At 44.7% G+C, this 22,254-nt stretch overlaps 1 long non-coding RNA gene across 3 annotated transcripts in view; it reads right to left on the bottom strand.

The window, feature by feature from the left end:
- LOC142414346 (uncharacterized) overlaps nt 1–22,254 on the bottom strand; it is a 188,778-nt gene that overhangs the window by 73,340 nt on the left and 93,184 nt on the right. Inside the window, exons 4-5 of one of the 3 annotated variants that reach the window (XR_012777029.1) lie at nt 7,617–7,697; nt 480–784 (exon numbers count right to left, since the gene is read on the bottom strand). The exons of 1 other annotated variant lie outside the window; for it this stretch is intronic. This is a non-coding gene — a long non-coding RNA (uncharacterized LOC142414346). Of the gene's footprint in view, nt 1–479; nt 785–7,616; nt 7,698–22,254 lie in introns of those variants that run through there. One more of the 3 variants, XR_012777028.1, reaches the window with a different exon arrangement.

The raw sequence follows: 22,254 nt of genomic DNA, 5'->3' as shown, positions 1-22,254 counted from the left end.
CCCAGGAAACTCTTGAGACGAAAGCAGCAATATTCAAAGGGCAATGGCCAAGCAAACCACAGCAGGCTGGAAAGGAGGATGGATGGATGAATGGCTGACTGCAGGAAAGTGGAGTTAAGCGACTCCAGGGCTTGTCTCCAGCAGCTAGAGAAATGCATTAGTTTGGGCTGCAGCTCCAGTGAATTTCCTCCAATAAAAGCAGCCCTTGGAAGGATGAAGGTTCTGTGGTTATTTCCTGAGATTTAATTCAAAATAACCATGCATATACACTTAACCAAAAAAGATTATTCAGATACCCTTATTTCTGTCTTTTCTCCTTTCTGAACTAAAGGACTACTTACTTACAAATCCTACATTTAACCTGCAGTATAAGGTTTTAAAATTAGAGTATTCCTTTCTTGTTACCCTTTTTAAAATTTTTATTAAGGAGTTTCTGTTGTAGTTCTGCAATCTGATTTCAAACCAGTGAGGCAGGGAGACAAAATGAGGACCAGGGTATAGGTGGAGGATATATATACCGCAGCTCAGCACTGCATGGCACTACCCACACACTGTGAAAGACAGAAGGCACAAAATGAAGTTCAAAGAGTCCATAGGTTACATGAGCAACTTGGTGAAGAAATGTCAGTTAGAAATGAGCAGCAGCAAACAGCTCTGTTTTCCTATTGCTGTGGCTTTGCTTGGTGATGATGACATACAAAGATTAAGTCTAACTGCATGAGCTCCATTTGTTTATCTCCTTTATTATCATCGCCAGTAAGTGAAGGAGATGTGTGGGTGTCACCTGCAAAAAAGAAGTTGCATTTCTGAGAGAAAAACATCTGCAGATCAGAGAAGGCAAATGGTTTTGTTTAATTCATGCGTATCCAGTTTCCTTCCCGTCACTAATCTGCAGCACTGAATTTAGTCTCCTGGATTTCCTTAGCTTTATTATGCTGAGAGAGAGTGCAAGAGAGAGTGAGACAGAGGGACTTGAACAATATTGAGTGCCCAGAATGACTGCAGATCACCGAGGTCATTTGTAAATCACTAAGATAGTCTGGCTCTCAGGGCATGGAGTTTGATTTTCCCTCCCCTCTCCTCCTATCTGCTGAACTATGGGGATTTGCAACAAGAAAAGCTATCTGCCGTGCAATCAATTTAGAGAAGAACATTTTGTTCGGGCTGCTATTGAGGGATGCTAGCAGAAACTGGAAGCCCTGGGTCACCACCCATGGCACAAGTGTTAGCATCTGTGTAGAAGATGTATATGTGGTTCTTCTGTGCTTGCATGTTTGTGCCTGTGACACAGAGTGAATCTCTGCACACAGTTAAACACTGCTTGCTGCATACATTGCATAGAACTCACTATTTTAGGAAAGATTTAAAGCAAAGGCATCTCCTACATTGGACCTACTGAGGGGTACTTTACATATGGACATGCAAACAACTGTACAAACACAGATGCAAGCTTCTGTCTTTTCTCTGTGTCGTTATGTATATATGTAAAAATAAAATTAAAAAAACCAGTGAGCATATGTCTGGGATTGCACATCAAGCACAGTATGCTCATTGGGTCTGAGATACCTCTAGATTAATGATGTTTGACTGGGCTGTGTGCTGACCTGCCTGGGTCAACTCACCAGCCTCTGAGATATAAGAAGTATCAGAAAAATGAAAAATTATAAATTCAGAGTATCTGTATTTAAAAATAAGACTTTCCTCCACCTCCAGGTTTGCTGTAATTTGCTCTAGCCCTGGATTTGAGATATATTCTTAAGACTCTCCCTTTTATCACTAAGCCCAGTGAGAACACTGATGACCATCCCTTTTCAACTACAGATCAGAGAGTGGATTCCCTGTGGCTCAGCTACAGCTGTTCTAATCATCAAGCAAGAGTGCATGTTGTACTCTTCTTGTGCCCCAGCTACAGCCCAAGCAAATCAAGGACCTGACTAATCCTTCTCACCCAAGTGCAAAATATGACATTCACCTTCCCCACTAAACAGACCTCTTGACAAAAATAAAACTCACTTGTTCTCGATAGCTGCCATAATGAATGCTTGGTCAATAATGATTAATTCCTTGTTCTTGCAAACAACAAAATTCTTCTGTCCGTTTACTGAGGGGAGGAATCCAATTGATGTTAGTATCATTAATTGTGTGAGGAAGTTGCACATCTGTGCAACTTGCTGTGGGAGTGTCTTCCCTCATGTAAATACTGGGTTGCAATCTGGGTCAACAAACTAATGTTTAGCACTTTTGACTAGAGAACAGCACAAGAAAAATATTAGAACCAAAGACCTGTGAAATTTGAGGCACAGATCAATCCAGTGCTGCCTCTTGTTGAATGGCATGAGCACTAGCAGCTGAGTGTCATTCTCAGATCAGTTAGGAGTGAGTTCATGCTGTGATCTCTCCAAGTTTAGGATCTCAGACACATATAGACTGCAAAGGCACAGCAAAATACTAAAGGATCCAAGGCAGGGGGAAAATACAGGGAAGCAACAGGTTTAACTTGCTAAAAGCAGTTTTTGTGCTGGGAACAGGAAACCAAGAGACAGTGCAAAGGATGTTGCGGGTGTTGGAAGGGCCACCACCGTAGTTACTGTGCATACCTGGGTGACTCATCATCACTGTGAACGCTGGCTTGCACTCAAATGTGCCTCCTCCCCCAGTGGGAGCCAGTGGGCTCATCCTGCCTGGCCTCTCCATGCTTCATCTCTGCTATAGTATCATCTGGAAAGCACTTGGGCTGGCGCTATGCTGAGCTAGAAGTTGTACTTGTGACATATACACACTATACATGCGACACACACAGGAGTGATGTGCCAGTCCCTGCTTGAGAAGATTAAAAATGGAAAAAAGAAATGAAGGGGGAAGCAGAGGCATGGTCCTCATGCACACGTATGAAGCTCAGCAGTTGTGAGGGCAGAAAGCACAACTGGGCCATTCTTCACACCGCTTGTAAACTCTACCCACTGCACTACACCAATGTGTTTGTGTGCATCTTGTGGGGGACTCTCTGCTCCACAGGAACAAGAGGAACTAGTGGCTTGAGCCAGAAAATGTCCAGTCTGGTCACTTCTGTGCTTCTGCCACAGCTCAGACCTTCCAGCTGGGTTTCCCAGACACAAGCTGCAGAGCACAATGGCTGCTTTTATAGTCCATGCATTTCTCCCATCCTCCCTCACCTTGCACCACAGGAAACTGCCAGCATATGTCTGTGTGTTCTGCATGGATCTGCCTGCTTCTCAGGAACAAAAGGACCTAATCCCTGTCTGATCACTTGTAGGCTTTGGGGTTTTTTTTGTAATGAGTTTTCCTATGGTCACAGAGTTGCCCACCTCTCACAGACTTTCCATAACCCAAGATGGACACTTATGGACAGAGGATGACAACCTTTGGTTACCAGAAGACAGGGTTGGGAAGCACGTGTCCATTTAGAAAGGAGACAGCATGTCTGCTGCTGTGGGAGTGAAGGAGTAAAGGGGCATAGCATTACACTGTGGTAAGGGAGTATGGCAAACCGAAGGCAGCAGAAAGTCAAAGATCTGTGTCAGAATTTGTCTGTGCCACCAGGCTGGGGCCTCGTGAAGATCACCTGTCCCATTGCTCTTCAGGAAAGATCAGGAATATACCTCATTAGACAGAAAGGAGGCCATTACACAGGAAGGAGGCAAGTGAAGGTGATGTGTCTGGCTTGGGAGCAGGAGGTTCAGACTGACTCATATTTTTTATTCCTCATGAAGATTGCCAGGGTATTGACAGGGCATCCTCAGCATACATTCCCTCTGCAAACTGTGGAACTTGCTTTGCATACGAAGAATAAATTAGTCTGCAATTTATTCTTGCACAGATTGCAAGCATATTCATGTACAGCAAGAAAAAAGACATGTCTGACCAAAACATTAAATAATATATACATATATAATATAATACACATATAAATAATATATGTGTATTAACCTGCAACATGCCTGCCATTCTCTAGAATGGACTGAAGTCTATTCCTTCATCTATTCCTGCAGATGTCCTGAAGCTCTTTGAATCTCTGAGTAGCTAAGAAGTTGGTCTAAGACACCTTCTGTCCCTACAACTCAACAATTTGCTGGCCAAGATCAACTGGGCTGAGGGCATCAGAAAGACCTGGCAGAAGCAGTGCAATATAGAGATGACACAGAGAAGTGGAAATAGATAAGCTTTATCCTCAGTGCTGTCTCTGAGCTTCCATTGGCACTTCATACGTATCTTCCTTATTGAGACTGCAAGCTCTTTGGACTATGTGTTACTAGTCACTACATTTTTGTAGAGTACCTGGGACCCCAAATTGTGGTCAAGCTCCTCATATTGTAGTACAAATCACAGCGATAGCTTTAGAAGCTGTTATATCAGATCCTCGTCCCTTCCTCAGCAAATGGCAGCACTAAAAGCCATGGAGGGGAAAGTATAAAAACAAACCTGCAAAGTTGCAGGGGCTGGGACAGAAACACATAAATGTTCTTGTTTTCTTCCTTCCACACATTTCACTTCCTTTCTGATGGGCCTCTTATTTACCACTTGGAACACATCTGGCCATCAGAGCTGTGGTCTTTCCAGAGCTTATTTTTCACTTCATCACTTATTTATATGGCTACACGAGTCATCATCAAAGGGAAGCCAAGAAAGCAGTATCAACAGAGAACTCTGTAAGTGATATCTCTCATTTCACAACCCAGAAACCACAGGTAGTCCCCTCACACTGTATTCAAGCACAGCACTGCTCTGAAGCAGTTCCATCGAGGGAGAGAATTGCTGATGCTTGAGTTGCAACAACTTTGCAACATCATAGTACTGGGGGTGATATAAGGAGGAGGAACAGAGTGCATTTCAAGCATGCATACACAAGCCAGAAGACAAATGAGTGTTTCTCAAAGGGCAGAAGGAAGCTCTTTTATGGATCTCTAGCCCCACCTCACCCCCCTCAAATTTGAACATTCTGAAAATTCTTTTCCTCATGGGGAACGTGTATATGGTTGGGAGGGGGTAAACATAGACACATATAGTCAGTTCTGTGAGTATATAATGTTTCTTTTACAGTTATGCCAGCAAGCTTTTCTATTTCCCCAGCTTTGCTCAGTGTAAGGTCTCCTTGCACAAACAGTTCATGCTGCTCAGTGACTGCTGATTGCCCTGTTCTCTGGTTGGCAAAGTATGGCCCTTTCTAATGGAAAAAAACCATGCCTGATGAAACTTGCTATTTGAATGCATCGGTCAGGCCTCTTGCAAAGTAGATCTTACTAACTCTCTTGCCTCATCCTGGGGAACCCAGAACTCTTGAGGCTTTTCACATGCATTTTGCATCAGAACATAATCACACAGACCTATCCTCCATCTGGCAATGGTGTCCTGTTTCCAACAAACCTAGCTGCTGCAGTGGAAGATATTAATCCTTCATGATGGACTAGCTTGTTCTGAAAGAAATGTTTCTGTCATTAGCTAGTAATCATCTCATGGCCTTTAACAGGAGCTTTGAGAAATAATCTTTATGATTTCCATTTTCTGCAATTGCAATCATTGTGATCACAAATATGCACCTATATTACAGTAATAATCAAAGATCTATTTTTTCACACTGTACAAGCTGAAAAGTGATATTCTATGCCCTGAAGAGTTTAGAGGGTAAAAGCAAAACAGATGAGAGCTGATTGACTGGGAAATAGAATACAAGAAAATGTAAGGAATTGTAATGTGATTGGCATGTGTGGCTGTTTGCTTTTACATTGGGTGTATAACCAAGGAAAAAGGAATGAAAAGAAAGGAATATATATTGTTACTGCCTTTCGGGTTTAGCTGGCTTTGTTTTCAGTCAAGCACCAGTTTAATGCTTGAGAAGAGGAAAACAATCTACATCTCTCTACCATCTCAGTGAACTGTCAACGGTGACTGTTTGGGATTTATACTGGTGCAAGACCATGAAATTTGGAACTGGAGCCATCTTTTTTTTTCATAACAGCACATATAACCTGCCATAGCACACATTCTGCAGAGGAGTGTCTCCAGTTTCTGGCTAATTGGTTGAACAGTCTCTCTCTTCCCGGGCCACTGACACTTTCATTAACTTCCTCTGTGCTCCCACGTATCACTCCTGGAGAGTTTTGGTAGGATGCTGTCAGACACATGTGAGGGAGAGATTTCTTTGCACTGAGGGGAAGAGCTGATCCCATTTTCCTTTCCTGACAAACTATGGTGTTTTCTCTTGCCATCACGTGACTTGGGCAGAACTGGGCTCTCCATTTTATGCCTCACCCTGACCTTGACTGCAGGATTGTATCCACTTCATTCATTAATTGCAACAGTTCTCTTTACTGCAAGCTGTAAAAGGGGAGTAATAAACCTAATGGCATTATGTACTGTAGACTCCAGCTCATGTTGTTACTCATTCTCTCAAAGCAGAGACTGCTCAGGAGAAGGGATTGCTGCTTAATTAACCTCCTTCTGCAGTGAGAAAGCCTTGGCAATTGGATCACGTTAATTTAGATTTCAACACTAATGTTCTATTATCAAATACCTTTTATTTCAAAGGAACCCTCCCTTCCTTGGATCAAAACAAATTTGTCATCTACAGCCCATTGGCCTCTAGGTTCCAGCTGCGCTTGCAAATATTAACCGACAGGACAGGGAAATTGGTTATGGTGATGCTGAATGAAAGCACAAGTACTGTGCCCTCTTTGCAATATCAGCATGTGCTGGTATTTGTTTAGCAAATACTGAATCTCATTGATGACATCAGTTGTAGGAAGAGATACCTCTACATTAGAGCAGGAATCTCATTCCCTAGGGAAATAGTATGGCAACTCATAAGTTGGTTTGAAGGACTAATAGAAAAATACAAGCACAGAGGCTGTCTAATGGTTCTTTTGCCCTTAAATCTGAGGTCTCTGCTCCTGAAGCAGAGCCCTCTTGATGTGGCTTGGTGAGTCCTGTGCACCGAGAGGACAGCCATGTGAAGAAGAGTTCCTTCAAAACCTCAGAAGAAATTTAGCCATCCACTTGGCAACAGCCTGGGTCCTGAGAAGGTGAAAAGTCTCACTGTGAAGAGTGAGACACACAAAGAATAGCTGCACATGCAAAACAACCTTCTGTTACAAACAAGCAAAAGAAGGACAAACACAAGCTCTTCAAGGAATCAGATACTCTGAAGCAACAAAACCACAAATCAATATGGGATCCCTATTCTCCAGAGAGAAGTACTTGAAAGTGATTTAAATAAGTCAGGCACTCCTGAGCCACCAGATGTACAGAGACCAATTCAGGCACTACAAGGCTGAACTACGCATGCCACCTAAATAATCCATTAAGTTTTTAGGACATGGATTCTTTTAAAAGCCTTTGAGTTCTCCATACACTTTGAAAGAGCCCCATATGAGGCCAAAATGTTGGATCATCTTATCTTTTCCCTGCTGAATAAAGCAAATAATTTTGCAAAAAGTTTGCAGATGCTCTTAAAAAGTATTTCAGGACACAGCTTGAAGCTTGAATCTTTCACCTAAATGGAGAGCCTGACTGTCAACCTTTTATTTCTTTCACACAGCAAGGAGGATGGAGAGAAAGTGGAAGTTTCTCCATTATCTCAAAGCTAAAATGGCAACCTTTACCTGTGTAAAATCTGTTTACTTTTCTATTGAGTTGTTTTAGGTTATGAAGGGTTAAGTCACCAGTATGGAGCAACTCCAACTCTGCAGAAAAAAACCCATGAGGTCTTTTTAGTGGTGTATATATCTATGCAGTGTGATGTATCTGCAAACCATACTGAATTATCTGATTAGAAAGTGCAAAAAGCCAAAGACAGCCTGCAGTGAGAAAATGAGACCCTGTGCAGAATCCATCTGCCAGCGAAGCAATTAAAAAGATGGACTAGTTAGAACAGCAGTGATTGTCATTTGTGTATGATCCTCAGTGGGCTATGATTTCCTCAGATAATACTCGTACATTGCAGCACCTGGTGAAGACCATGTGATGATCACTATGTAGCCCACTACATTTTCAATAGTTAGCACTAGTTTAATCCTGAGCTAAGCTATTTAACAGGTGTGAAAGAGAGTAAGGGCTTACTCTTCACACAGAGAGTGGGGCAGAAAGACTTACTTGTGTGTTTTTTATTTCCTGTAAATGTGTTTCTCGAAAGGTTTGTGGGCATGTATCTCCCTCCTCTGGTGCACAATAAAGTAACACCCTGGTGGAAATAATGAGAGATTTGTTGTGGCAAAAAATGAAAACTGGGAAAGAGTCCTCAGTGAAGGAGCACAGACACTTAATAAATCTAATGGGAGAGAATGTATTTCCTTTTCTTTTCCATTTCATTATCCTACCACCATATAATAGCTGTCTTCTACACCTGGGCACCTTGTATTAATGAATATTTTGCCCTAAAAATAGTTCAGCTCCTGATTTCATGTCAAATCTCTACGATCCTCTCTGAACTCAGTTCTTTCATTCCTATCAGATTGATCCTGTTTCTTACCAGGACTATGCAGAGACCCATTTCACCATTTTCCTAGTTGCTTTGTTTATTCACAAAAATGCCATGATTGTAAGTTTCCCATCCACATGGTTAAAATGACCTGTATTGCAGTCATTTTATGTAGATCTGTATTTGACACTTACTACAGCGAGTCCACACTCATGGCCAATGACAGAGAGCCTAAAGAAGTGGGGTTCATCTCATCGAACTTCTGACATCTCCAGTAAGCAGATGATGTCTCTCTGCTGATTTGAAGGGGGCTCTGGAGAACTACCTTAGATGCAGACACCTGCATTGGCTAGCAGCCTGCCTTAGGCAGTTCCTAGAGAAAAACCTTCCCATCTCTTGTGCTCCACTCTACCTTCTGTTTGGTTCATCTTCTGTTTGAGCTGGCTACTCTGCCACAAACTCTAGGAGAATAATATCATTGGCCTCGTCCACAACATCAGCTGGAAAGGAAGAGTGATCTGGGCAGGGAGTAGCAAGGTATCACTGCTGACATCCATCTGTAAAAGAGCAGGTATTTCCTCATAGGTGGGTAGAAAACTGCTTGCTGCTTCTCCAAGTGCTGTTGTGACCTCCAGCCCCACTGATGAGTGTAGTAGGGTCTTTCCTTTATTGCCAGAGAAGCTCTAAGGGACCGTTCCTGTCTGCTCTCACCCAGACCTGGATATTAACCAAGTGCTTGCAGAAGGAAGACTCATCTGCTTCAAGTCTGGGGTGACTTTTGCCTAAGCAAGACTGGTCAAGATGGTGCAGAAAATTCAGATTAGAGGAGAAATCCTTCCAGTGCAGACTTCTTTATTCTTTGCCACAGTTAAGGGAGCTATCTTGAAAGGAGGCAGTGTCCCCCCGCACACACACATCCCCTCCACTGATAAATCCATTTCATTCATAGCTTCAAAAGAAACTGCTATTTTAAGAACAGAAATGTCTCACCCCCTTTTACAACTTGATTTTTAAATTATTCTGACACTGGTTTGTCTATGTGCCAGACTAACAAGAGACAAAAAGAATAAAGACATCACTATAGTACTGAAAGAAGGCATTAACCCACATATACTTTAAACAGGATAGGCTAGTCAGTACCTCAGCTAAGATTTCCTACTGGATACTCCATCTTGTAACTACAGCAGCACATCCCCTCTGTTACAATGGGCGTGTATTTGTTTAACACAACTCCTTGCTAGACCCAACAGCCAGTTCTGTGAGCATTTACGCAACATAAAACAGGCAATTATTTTAAAATTTCAAAACATTGAAATGATCTTTCTAGAGGGACTGATTCTGGCCTAATTGTTCATTGCCATCTAAACAAACAAGACCTGCAGCCAGAGCTTGCTGTGCTGTCATGATATTCTGACACATTCGACTAACATCAGGTACCGTGTCCTGAGTCGCACCACTACCAGCAATGGGGCTCTGCTCTCTGGCTGTGACCCACTGAAACGTGCCAATTAGTAACGGCCCAACCTCACCCACCACTCTTAACTCCTGCCTAGTGTTTCCTCTGACCAAGTGTTTCCTCTGACCAGTTAGAAGACAAGTCTGGGAAAACAGGTTGCTTCTGCTTCTTGAAGGTCATCCGCTTCTGGCTTGAGCAAAGCTACGCCACAGACCCACAGCAAGAAAATCCTGACCCAGCTCTTCACACAGGCTGGTATGGTTGGGCTCAAAGACTTTCAAAGACTTCACAGATGGACTTAAGTGACACAGGCTACATGCAAGCCCTCAGAGAAGAAAAACTCTGTGGGCTTGAGTGCTTGCTAAGAGAAAAAGAATTGAAAGGCTTTATAGTGTCCAGAGCTTCACAGAGGCAGACAACTGCCAAAGAGCTACTTAGGTCAAATGGCCTCACAAAACTCCCTGTCTCTGTACCATGACTGCTCAGCTAACCATGTCAGTGGTACAGTAACTCATATATGGTAATTTGGGGGACAGGACTACACTGCTTATCTAAGCCCTGCCATCCTCTAAGAGCTACAACACTCAAATGAGCCTGAGGTGCTGCCTGAAGTAATCATGTCTCACAGTGGGGAAGGCACAAGCAACAGCTCTATTTACTCTTTCAATTTTTACTTGGTTGCACAGAAATTCAGCTTTTCCCCTTGAACACAGATCAAAGCTTTAATCATTTCAGGTAAAAATGTTATCCACCCAGTATTCAGGGGTCATTTGGATTCACGGTCTGACTTGGCCATGATGAAAAAATAGATGAAAACTGGAATATTTGGATGATGACTCAAGAGTGTGCAGAGTGAGGGTTGCTAATTATGGTGGAGAGGATATGTGCTAAAAATTCAGACACAGTAGGGTTTTGCAGTACACCAGTGAGCTTTTGGATGCAAAGGCTGAGCAACTTGATAAACAACAGAAAGCTCGAAACTGATACAGGGTTCGTATATTTTTGGTTAAAAATATAGAAACATATAACCTCAACCCAAGCCCTCACAGTAATAAAATAAACTAAGCTTCTGTACATGGGCAGCTTTTGACCTAGAAGGAGATAAATAAATAAAACAGAAGGAAGGAAATGAATCAAGAATTAAAATGAGCATCTAATAATAAAAGAGGAAATGAGGAAATACAGAATATGATCCTGAAATTTAATGCTCACCTATGCCTTTCTTGCTTTCAGAATAAAATGGCAACCATCATAATTTTAAATAGATCACTGTGTGTGCCCAAGCACTTAGAAATTCAATTGCTTTCCTAACTGTGACACGTGTGCCAGGCAGATTGATTTTAAATGACTGAAATGACATTAAAAAATTTTGCAAACCATTTCCCTGCCCTTAAACTTGTAGAGTTTGTACAGCACTTCAGTGCTGGACTAAAAAAAAGGGTTCATTCTTGCACAGGAGCTTTTGAGTCATGGATATGAAACAAGAAAGGCTCATATGTGGTTGAAGACATCATGTTTTTCTTCTCCAAGCTCTCCAGCGAGTATGCTCCTATTTGCTGTAAGTCTACTTGTGGGCGCGCTGATGGAAAGGCACCGGGTTTCAGCGCATCCAAAATTTACAGAAAGCTGCATTCACGCTGTCATCTCCTGTTAACCCGACTGTGTTCCCAAAGTCAGTGAAAGCAGGCTGAAGCATGCGCTGCCCTAAAGCTTGTACGCAAAAGCAGCGCCCTCTGCCCCTCTGCCAGCCGGCGGGCACGCTCCCCTGGGCACCAGCGTTCATGGTGCGATGCCTTTTTTGGGCTAAAGGGAAGGGAAACGCACAGCACAAGAGAAGGCAAAACAGGAGGTAGGAAGGTGTGAGGGCTGACAGGTTGGGGGGTCCTCCCGTAAAACCGTAAGGTGGTTTCTGCCAACGGAAACGACAATGAACTGCAGGCGTAAACGTGGCGCGTCCCCGGCGCCCGTCACCGCGGCGGGTCCCGCTGCCACATCCCGCGAGCGAGCCCCGGCCCGGCCCCGCGCCCTGCCTCGCTCTCAGGCCCCGCGCAGCCCCGCGCAGCCCCGCGCAGCCCCGCGGGCCCGGCTGCCAGCGCGCCCCCCCGCGGCCGCCGCCCGCCGCCAGGCCGCGGGGCTGCGCTGCTGCGGTACCGGAGGCTGCGGGACAGCCGGGAGAGAGGCCGGGGCCGGGGGCCGGCTGTTCCCGCTCGTCTCTGCCCGGCAGGCGCCGAGCCCGCGGGGCTGCTGCAGGCTGCAGCGCCGCTGGGCAGGTCCCCTCCTGCCTCTCCCCCTGCCAGGCCGGCTGGAGAAGGCAGGGAAATGCCCTTTTGCAGCAAATCTCTTTGCGAACCCCCAGCGCGCACCTTCCCCCTGCACGCCTCTTCCCCCCCCTCCCCGTCCACGCCTTCCCCGAAGGGCCACGCATAGCCGACGGCCACATCCTGACTCTCCTCACGCTCCCACTGATCCACAGCCCTTCTGCCACAAGCGGCTGGAGGGAGGGACAGGAGGGTGCAGCTAGCAAAGGTGGCAGTTCCTGGTACCTCAATGAGCAGTGTCTCTCCACCTGCTGATCTGTCCGGATCAAAATTCTCCTTCTGCCTTTAAAGGCCTGCAAGGAGGTAACTAGCAGCACCCCACAGATTTTGGGATGTGCTTCACCTCAGTTTTGGGCCATGCATCTAACTGCACTGCTGCAAGAAGAAGTGGCACACGTTACGTAGCTGGAGGGAAAGCTGCATCCCTTCTGGCTAACCACCTACTCCAGTGTGCTGCTACGCACAACGGGCTGCGGTCCTCTGTTCAACATGGGCAGTCTGTGAGCTGAGTCTAGGCTAGGAAAACTGCGTGTGGGAAAAAGAGTTTGGAGGTGCCTCTTTTGCTGAGATCCCATTCAGCCTCTCCCCAGGGCCCCGAGGAATTTGATGAATTTCCGAAAGTAACAAATGTTCTTGCAAGCAGTGGCTTTCAGGGCTGAGCACCAGAGGTCTCCCAGGCCTGGCTTGGACAGTTCCCACATGAGAGGATATGGGGAGGGGAGAAAAAGGTCAGGGGCCTGTTTGCTGATTCTTTCTCTCTATGAATGCAAAATGAGGGAACTGGAGGCTCCAGGAGGTTCACCCCAGTTCTCACAACTCCGTTCACTCCATAGTGCTCACTTGTCTCAGTCGGTAAACAAAGCCCGATGGTACAAAACCCAGGAACAAGCTTTGCTTGATCTAGTCAACTATTTCTGGTTTTAACTTATGCTTCATGGTTTAAACCTGTGCAAGACAAAGTATGACTCCATCCCAGGAGAGCAGGAAATATTCCTCACATTCCCCATAAGCTCCCAAACTACTGCTAAACTTTGGGCTTCTCCCCTCACATCCACATGCAGTGATACTCCTTCAGCCCTGTAAGAGTTATGACAATAGCAGCACCGAGCAATGAGCGGTGATGACGAAATGTTCCCTGGCAGGAGAATTAGGCTCTGCATGAACACATCCAAACTCCACTGTTTTTTTCCCTGTGTGGTGCTCCCACCAGAATAGCTGCCAGAATGCTACATCTGCAATGCCTCGCCTGCTGACTGGGGAATGGTGCTGTAGTGACTGTGCAGTGAGGAACGAACTTGAGGGACTGGATTTGTTCAAGCTCTGGACTGGACCTCTGTGATATTGATACCGCCTTTTCCTCATCTCATACAGTGCCTACCATAATGTGCCTTGTGTGCCTCATCTGGGGCCCTGCGAATCTCTGCAACCAGATCTCAGTGCAAATGGGTCTGTCGCCTGCAGAAGGGCACCGAGCTTTCAGCTGTGGCCTGCTCAGCACGACTGCGAGCAATACGGAGTAGAAAAAGCAGGGAGCACATTCCCTTCTTGAGGACATCTGATAGGGGGACCCAGCTGCGCTACACATCCATTCAGCATTAAAGCAAAGAGCAGCAGTGCTGAGGAGGGTACGAAAGGAAAGACTTGGCTCACGCGTGTTTCATAGTTACCCTCGATATTTCGTCATTCCTGCCTAGGGCATGGTATTGCTGGTTCTGAGAATACAGTATGCCAAATGACATTTGGCTGTGGTAGACCTGTTTTACAATGACGCTTCGTATAAACCCACAGCTCTCAAACTGAAAAGGGGGAGGGCTTGCGAGAAATGAATTCTTCAGGAAGGTATGGCAGATGCTTTTCTAAGAATTCACCACATAATAACACATAACACTCTTGCCAAAGGGAAGGCGCAAGGATATATATTGCCCTGCTCATCTATCGAGGTTTGATGAGAATATCATTGTGTACTCAGCTCATTTTTGTACTTGTTTTTAAGTTAATTTTTCATTATCCATTGATAGCAGAGTCTTTACCCAATTGGCTATACATAAATATTTTGGGGGGGCACTGAATTTAGAGAAATTAAACTAAGATTCACCCCCTCCCTTTTATTTTCCCTCCTCTTTCAGGCCGGCAAGTTACAGTGGTCAGCAACTGTTGTTTCTTGTTACAATGGCAATCACAGCCCCATTTACAAGGACTACATGCAAGATTACAAAACCTGGCCCTAAGGCAACGGTGAGGATGACCACACCATAAATGTGAAGTATGTCTATGTGGGTGTATTTCAGGGGAGGGGAGGGGAGGGGAAAAGCTAGCAATGTTTTTAAGATTTGAGGGTATGTTCTTCCTAGAAGGGGGGAACCTTGTGGGTTACTTACAAAGCCTCAGGGTGCCAAACCCCAGAGTTACAGGAACATCTGCTCAGAAAGCTTGTAAAAAAAGTTCCTTTTGCACCATTTTCCTGAGGCTAAATCTTGCTTTGGACTGTATGACTTGTGTCTGTTTGTTAGGAAACCAAACAGGTCCAGGAACAATCCTGGGAAAACCTCTCAGCCTCCAAAGCTGGGTGGCTGCACCCAAACTGCTTAACTGGAGCTGGTGCTGGAATGTCCTCGCTCTGCATCTGTGGGGCCCTTCGGTGAGGGCATCTGCCGGCTCACCCCTGCCCCCCGCGGGGTAATGGCTGGCTCCCCTCCTGCCAGCATGTCAAGTTGGCAGCTAACACTTGATCTTTGAATTTAAATACCATACAACACCCAGGCACAGCTGCTCGAGAATGCGTGTGGGTGCAGCCAGGGTATTCCTGAAGCCCAGAGCCATTCATTCCAGAAGCAAGTACCTTATGGCAAACACCCAAAGCAGTGTCTGCTGGTCACACAGGCACGTAGCAGGGTTCATCACATCTCCCTCATTCCTATGGCTGTGACTGATCCAGCAGGATTTACCTTATAAACACAGAGAGCTGCAGTGAAACTCTGGGCACCCAGGACTCCTTTTCCCTGAGCTCCCTCTGAGGTCCCCGACATGCCCAGATTTGCCTTATCCTTTGGAGAGCTCAGCCCTGCTTTAACCCCAACACATTCACTTGCCATGCCTGCCTGTCTCTGGAGTGAACTCGGTGTATCTGCTCCTGGAAGACACTCCCCTGCCCAAATTCAATATCGCTGATATTTCTCACAGCAATCATTCATTCAGCCCCTCTTTCAGCCCTTTCTATCAGAGCAAATGTGGCATTTTCATAGACTTCACTACTGCAGTCATTGCTTGGGGCCTTTGAGGTCAAAGCTGAGTAAAACTCAAGTGCCTCGCCACGCAACTGTGCAGAAATAAATTTCAATTTCAAAGATTCATTCCGTTGATTTATTCCCTGAGCTCTCACTGCTCACAAGCTCAGCTGTATCGCAGATCACATGTTTAGGATTTAATGATCTTCACTGTACATTAAATATACTATACATGGTTCACTGGAGAGTCAAGACTCAGAAAGATTTAAACACAAACAAAATGTATATGATTGAAGAGAAAGCCTTGAGGAATCCTCCAGCCCTGTCTTGACTGTCAGGAAAGTTTTGTGCCAGATAGTATTTTAGGACATGTATTCATGATTAGCTTTACCTGATCTCAGTCAGCATCATCAAGAAAAGGCAGCGCCATCCAGTCTGTCCCTCTGGCCTCCAGCTGCACTACCCCACCCCCTTGTGCTGGCACTGGGATTAATTTGGTTGTGGGATGAACTGGAGCAGGGAAAGGATTTAGCTTGTACAGCTGCACAAGGGCTAGTGCTGCTACAAGGGAGGGAGAGCCATGGGGCTAGGGATTTTGGGGTGCAGAGAATGATCCTGCCCATTTTGGTAGCAGTTGCTCTTCCATGGGGTCAGGCTGTCAGTGAAATCACACCCGCAGGACAGGGGCTCTTCCTTCTTCTCTGTGTGATGAGATCATTCAGGCATTGTGCAGTGTATTCTCACTTAGCTCATGGTAATAAATACAGAAACCCCCCACAAGTTTAATAAATAGCTTAAAAGATGGCAGTTTTGGCCTGCCTGAGGGAAATGCTGAGGTAGGAGGGTGACAACCACTTTAGCTTAAGAGATAAGAACTGAGCCCTAGCAGTGGCACACACCTGTTAGACTTGCTGCAGGCCAGTCCTCCCTTGGCAGAGAAGGCTTAGTATTGCCTTGTGCGAGGTTGCTGTCACAATAGGAATCTTTTAGCAGCTCAAAAGCAGCACAGCAGTGCCTACATGGAATGTGTGCCCACAGTGTAGCAGCAGAGGTGGCCCTGTTGTTGGTGAACAGTGCTGCTCCCTGAGGAGAATTTCCTCTTGGAGGCTGATGATTGCCAATGCAAATTAGAGCTGCCTGCAGCCTGCAGCTAAAGAGCACAAGGACAAACTTTTGGTCATGTCTTCACCCGATGTCAAGCCACCTGAAACGTGATTTCCCACGAAGACATGTTGATTGTCTGGGCTTCACAATGTCCCTGAAATGAGCACAAACAGCTCAGAAGATAAGGTGCCAATAGCTAAGCCCTTCTCCTGCCTGCTCTGCAAGGGCTGGAGCTCTTTGGCATTGGGATTAAAGAACCGATCTGTCCTTGATAAAAAAATACCTTGGTATCTGCCCTTCCTTTCCTGCTAAATGGATGATGGTCACTGTAGGCAGCCACTTTTGTAGAAAACTTCCAACTATCAAGGGGGAAAAGTGGCCAACAATTATGCAGACAACTGTGGTAGGCAGTTACACAGTTTGGAGTGTACAAACTCTAGCTGTGGCCTTTATGACATTTGCTATTAAACCAGGTTATTAGGCAAAAGCCTTGAAGAAACTATGGGCACTTAATCAAGATAACAAAGTGGATCCCAAGAACAGCACATGCAGATTAGCTATAAATGTAGTGAATCCCTGAAAGCGCAGAGCAAATGGATCACCATGCACACAGTGTGCATGTGGCTGCTGTCCATTTTAGTGCAAAAAGAAGGATGGGTACTCAGCTGGGGCACCCAGGACACCACCCCGGGGCCCCGCTGGCCCTGTGCATGAGCAAAAAGCGCAGGAAAGAGAACACAACACGTCTTGTGCAAACTGCAAGCAGCAATACTAAAAGCAAGAGGCAGGTGTGTTCCTCTTTAAGGTCAGCTGAAGGGCCTGGTGGTATGTGGGTGAATGAGGCCGGGGTCCTGCTGCAGAGAGGCTGCCGGGGAGGGAGAGACTGTGATTCACTTCAGGAGAGCGTTGGCTGACTGTGAGGAGGAGGCTGGCAGCCCTTGCTTCCCACCACGCTCACTCGTGCAGCGTCTGCAGTCACGGGGCACAGAGAAGGGGAAAATGAAGAGAACGGAGTGGCTGCAAGAGGAGAGGGAGATCAAAGCTTCTTCCTTTCCCCCCTCTGCTTCTGGCCCCTCAATTTGAGCTTCTGTGTCTTATTTCTGTTGTGTTTCTCCGTGTTTGTTTTCCCTAGAGGTCCACCTGCAAGGCCAGACCTCTGTGAGGAGAATCCCTTCCTCCCTGTGCCAAACAAGAATGCCTGTTCTGCTAGAGATCCTGAGCAACAGCAGCCGGCAGGCCAGGCCTGCCATCCCTGTCATCCCCGCCATCCCTGTACTCGTGCTACCTGGGGGTGCCATGGGTGCGACGGGGACAGGTGGCTGCTCCTCGCCATTTCTGCTGACACCATCAGAGCAGCGACAAGTTTTACGAGTAACTTCGTGAGCCAAGTCCAACCATTTCTGTCCTCCCAGCTGCATTTGCCTCACAGGATGGCAGCATTTGATATCTCGAAAGATAGAGAATATTTAGTTGTAAGCAAAGGAAAACTAGAGAAGATCGATGGTGGCAGTGGGGGGGAAATGAGCTGAAAACCATAGACAAGGCAAAAGTCTGAATAATCAGATGAGTGAGGAGGGTGATAGTGTGCAAGTGAAGAGGCATTGAGTCACATTGCAAGCTTGTACCATAAAATTATCTATACCTATTTCCCAGAAGGTGATTAGTTTGCATAATTCAGAAGTTTTATGAAGGGTGTTCATTGGAACTCGATGAATAATTAATTTTTTTTGTTTCGTTGGCAAATTTGGAAAGTCAAGAGGACTCATTTCAATCACACTGAAAGAAAAAAAAATTGATTTTTTTGTGAATTGAAAAGTAAAACCATTAATAATTTGGAGGCTTCAAATGAGACATTTGTTCCTAAAAAATTTTAGTGCTTCATTTTGATGTTGACTATTTAAATATGGTTTGAATATTTAAAAATAACAGGGATTTTTGAAAGAAAATGTTGCTTTGAAAAAGAAAAAGCAAATCATTTAATTTGAAAATCATTGAGAACTATGCCATTGGAAATTATGAAGTTTTTTTTCTTGATATTAAAGAATATGATCATACTGCCCAAGCTCCTGAAATATATTAATATCTCCTATCCTGGCTGCAGAAGTTCCTTTCAAAAACAAAAGCCCCATTCCCAGGCTCGACAGTTTATCATGCAAATCCAAACTTCTCAAGACTCCAGAGCCTTCAGCTCCATGTGTCTCCACCTCCTCAGTGGCCCAGGAACTCAACAAAACATTAATCAGTCACTGCAAAGTCACAAACAGGAATTACAGGTGCACTCTCTCCAGAGCCTGTGTTCACCAGCTCAGCGTGTTATGACCTACTGTACCGTCTACTACTAAATAGCTTGCAAATGAAATTACTCTGTTTCAGGATGCAGTATTAAAAAAGCAAGAACAAAAGCGCTCCTATAGCTTTTGTAGTTAAATCCCTTCAAGTCAGGAACGGGCAGTGCTGTAGTTTTGTAGCTATTGAAGGAATGGAGGAATGGGAATGAAGGGAGACGGAGTCCTGCCTAACCCCTCTAGCCCAAAGACCTTGGTACAGAAATGCCATGTATTTTCAATCAATCTTGACCTCTGGCAATAACCCAACACATGCTAATATATCAGGTAGGTAATATTGCAGCAACGCCACTTACAAGGCTGTGGCAGCAAAATTTGTTGATGCAGTTAGGTCCTTGGAGTAATGAGAACCAGGCCTTCTGCTTTACACTTTTTCTTTTACAAGACCTAAGTTGGTTGCTGACGTTTGAAAATCATAAAAAGTGGGTTAATACAGTGGCCATTTAAATAAGCAAACATAGCAAAAAACCTTAGGAAGTGAAACTTTCTCAAGAAAGCTCTGCTTAACTGCAGTTGCTCTTGCTGCAAAGGGTTCCCTTCACATTTTTCTCATTTCACCCAGTACTGGTTCTAGGCAGAAAAAAAGACAAAATTACATTTTGCCAGTGTGTAAGACACCTTTGTTTTCTTTGTAAAAGACCTGATGATTTAAAAATGAAAAATGTTGTTGGTGGGGGCTTAAAAAAGCTTTAGGAAAAGATGTACATGCATTTTCTCATAAATTTTCCCTTTTCCTTCAACATTTCATCAAAATTATAACATTCAAAACATTTCCTCCCATTTTGCATAGGGCTTGATTTTCATTGGACCCCATCCAACACGTTTGTTTTCTTTGTATGCACCAGATATAATCTCACTGCTATCTAAAAGAAAAATTCCCCAAGTGGTGCATTACCCCAAGCCCATCCTCCCTTTTATCCCCTCTTATTGACTTCACAGCCCTGTTTTATAATCTCTTTCCCCCCTAGAAACACATTTGCAAACCTTCTTGATTCTCCCCTTCATCTCCAGCACAGATGCCAACCAAACTGCCCACTGTCATACTTTCTGGTATCCATTATCCCAGTGGCCAAAACATTAGGAACTCTTTTGGATGCTGGATCTGAATTTTAAAATGTAGGATTTCCTAGCTGGGATTTCCTAGCTGGGTTTTCAGGTGATGATAGTGGGAGGAGGCAGCCGGAGCTGTGAAGAAGCACGTTAGTTGGATGCTCACTGCAATCAGAGGCTTTACAGCAGGCATTAATCGGTGCTCAACTCAAATAACCAGGAGAGCAAGCTGGCCACATTGACACATTCAAGTTAATATTCTTAGAGTTGCTATAGATGTAATTGTCTAAGAATATGAGAAAGATAAAGCTTGTAGGGAGTTGTAATATCTGTCAGTAAACAGCTATAGCAAGAAAGAGCTTCTGAACAGAGGGGTAGAGGCTTGTCAACTTTTTCAAACTGTCACTTTGGCTAATGAAAGACTCGGCCTCCCCTTGTACATCTGGCCTCTCTGACATTTCAGGGGTTTGTTTTCATACTTAGCCCTGGTAGGGGCTTTGGGAAAGGGGAATTGCTAAGTCCTAGAAATGTGTTTCCAAGTACTCTGTAAACTAGGGAAGACAAAGGGAGTTTGAGTTATCACTAATGCAAGGGTAAGGCTTTGTACATGAGATCAGATTCTGCAGTGAAGAGTGGGTTGAGCAACAAATCCTGCAGCTGATACATTTTTGGAAGGAATAGGGCCTGCTTTTAGTTTGCTGACTCACATGATGCCAGCCACAAACCTAGCGCTTGGCTACAGCCTCCCATTTGCAGAGAGGTCTGGGTTATGGGGTGACATTTTTTTTTTTGCAACTTCTACCCTTCAAGAAGATTCTTGCAAAGTCTGGGATTTATTGTACAACCCTCTGCCAGAAATTCCTTATCTTTGTTTTCCAGAGCCTCCAGCCTATGATTTAACACATATTCTAATGCAAACTCACAAGCCTTGCACACATCACTGTAAACTTTCAGTAACGTGGTGGCCCATGGACCAAAGGCAAACTGATTGAGCATATCACTTCATCAGGGCATCAACCCTACAGATCTTAGACAGGATTCCCAGGAACAGATTCTCTGACAAGCTCTGAATAAACAATCTATAATAAAACCACTATTCATTCCATGCTTTTTGTAGATAAAACTGCAAAGAAAGAGGCAAGGACAAGGTGTGGGAAGCAGAAAAGTGAGGTGAGGTTATAGCAAGGAGAGATTCTGAAGTGGTCCCCACCCTTCAGTGCTGTGTTTCCATATCACCTTGCTCTGTTACGCAAATTTTAAGGAGCATTATTGACAGGGACGCAGGTGGTGCACTATCTGGTCTTTACTAAAATGTGTTTTCATTTGTAAGTGGCTTCTGGGCAGGTTTTGTCTGGAAATATGCTTCATTCACAGCTGAACAGTGACATCTGGAAGCACTGAAAAGCTACATATACCCTTCACTGATCCAGCCATTCATATTTCTGCCCAAAACATCCTTTCCCCTCTTGGTATTCTCATTTCCCTATATCCATCTCATCAAGAGCCCTCTGAGATTTCCACAGAGAAGCTGTTTCCCTAAGATGTCCAAGGCTTCTGACTTCTGTTCCCAAACTTGGTGTGCCCCTGGGAAGAGATGCATACCTGTGCTGGAGTTCTGAGATCCAGTCCCCGCACAAGCAAATCAGACCGAGTGTGGATGTGGTTGAATGTGACAAAATACCTTTAGAAGCCTTAGCCCATGATCACTATTCACCTCAACTGCTGAAACATTCTCTTCTCCGGCCTTGACAAACTTCAGCTCGCTGCTACGTATTCAAAATGTTACTGTGAATCTGTCAATTTGAACACCTTGTCATTCTCTTTGTGTCTGTCTGCTGGCTTCCCCCTTCTGCTATATTACTAAGTTTCCTTCCTTCCTTTAATTTAATTTAATTTAATTTAATTTAACTTCATTTCATTTCATCTCATTTTCCAGCCCATCCCATTCTATCAGCTCTCATTCACTCTTCAGAAATGGCCTCCAGACTTTGACTGGTGAACAAAGCTGATCTTCGTTACCCACTTGTCATCAATTCAAAGAGGTGCTTTAGAATGTGGTCCATGCCATCCCTTGGATTTGAACAGAATTTCCCACCGTGAGCTTAGGAAAATGCCTTTCCTTGTCAGGTCTCCTGTCTTTCAGATATTTGGATTCTCTGTATGTCCACTGAGCTGGAGCACTATCTCCTTCATGTAAACTTCTTTCAGTCCTTTGCTTTATAAACATTAAATATAAAGGTTTAATTCTAGGTTTTCCAGGAGTTCTGCTTTGATCTTGTAGTTTGAAATGCCATAAAAAGATTTTTTTAAAAAAATCAGGGTCTTA

The sequence above is a fragment of the Mycteria americana genome, chromosome 9 (genome assembly GCF_035582795.1).
Source record: "Mycteria americana isolate JAX WOST 10 ecotype Jacksonville Zoo and Gardens chromosome 9, USCA_MyAme_1.0, whole genome shotgun sequence".
In the NCBI taxonomy this organism is placed as follows: domain Eukaryota; kingdom Metazoa; phylum Chordata; class Aves; order Ciconiiformes; family Ciconiidae; genus Mycteria; species Mycteria americana.
This window is presented reverse-complemented; position numbering and strand designations above follow the sequence as displayed.